Source organism: Pteropus vampyrus, unplaced genomic scaffold, assembly GCF_000151845.1.
Source record: "Pteropus vampyrus isolate Shadow unplaced genomic scaffold, Pvam_2.0 Scaffold74, whole genome shotgun sequence".
NCBI classification, from domain to species: domain Eukaryota; kingdom Metazoa; phylum Chordata; class Mammalia; order Chiroptera; family Pteropodidae; genus Pteropus; species Pteropus vampyrus.
The window spans coordinates 55,022-56,169 of NW_011888855.1; positions in this window are offsets into that span (position 1 = coordinate 55,022).

Below are 1,148 nucleotides of genomic sequence, written 5' to 3' on the forward strand. Positions count from 1 at the left end.
AAGAGCTCCAGGCAGATGGAACATGTCGCCTCGCCCTGCAGCTCCGCCGCCAGTGCCAGCGCTTCGGCCCCGGCGCCCGGGCCTGTTCGCGGCCCCACCGCCGCCATGCGCGCCCTCTGTGCACACAAGTTGGGCGGCGCCGGGGTGAACCAGGACCCGACAGTACGCGGGTGGGAACTCGGCGGCCGAGGCGGGCCTCCCGTAGCCCACTGGGAGGAAGGGCGCGGCTAACTCCGGCTAACGCGGCGGGCGGAGACTGGCGCGGGGGCGCGCCCGGCTGGGAAACCGGCCGGGAGGCAGAGCGTTAAGGGCGGGCTGGGCCGCGCAGCGAGAGGGTCCAAGTTCGGGCCTGCCCAGCCTCGGGCCCCTCCGCCCCCAGCCTTGTCCCGCGGCCTCCTCGGTCCTGCGGCGCCCACTCCCCGTCACTGCCCTCGCCCAGCCCCTCCGCGGGTTCCTCCAGGCCGCCCAGGCTGACCCAGTCAACGAGAAATGGGCCGGGACAGGTGGGCGCACACGCCCAGCTGGGCGCTACTCCCGGGTGCCGCTCCAGGCCGACCCAGCGTGGCCAGGGCAAGGGCCTGGCTCCCGGGCCATAGTGTCAGGTTCCCGGAGTGCAGGTTTGTCCTGGCCCCGTGCTGAACTAAATTTGGAGTCTGGAACCTGGCTCTTGCCTCCCACCCCCAAGCGTGCCCTTATATCCACCTCTATAGCTACCTTTCTCGCGATTGTCCCCTCCCCTTTTGTTTATTCTTTATTTAATTTTTGTTTTGGAGCAAGTAATACATTTACAATAAACTTTCCCACTTTACTCTCTCCCCCCAGCAAATTACCAACCCTCTATTGTCCCTCCAGCCCATCTCCACAGTCCCCTCCAGGGCTGCCAGTATTATTTGCTTCCACTGTAGAGAGCCGGATCTGAGCTGGACCTGTGGCCGAAGCCTGAGTCGGACCTATGGTCAAAGCATCGGCAAAGCCACGATTGTCTGAATTGCAATCTGCCAAGGGCAGAGAAGCAAACAAAGAACAGACGGCTGCTAGGGATTTAGCACAAATATTTGGGTACAGACAGGCCTTCAGGAGATTACTGTTGCCATCAAGTTTCAAGTTCCGAGAACAAGACTCCGATCCCCTCTTTGTTCTAGTTGTGT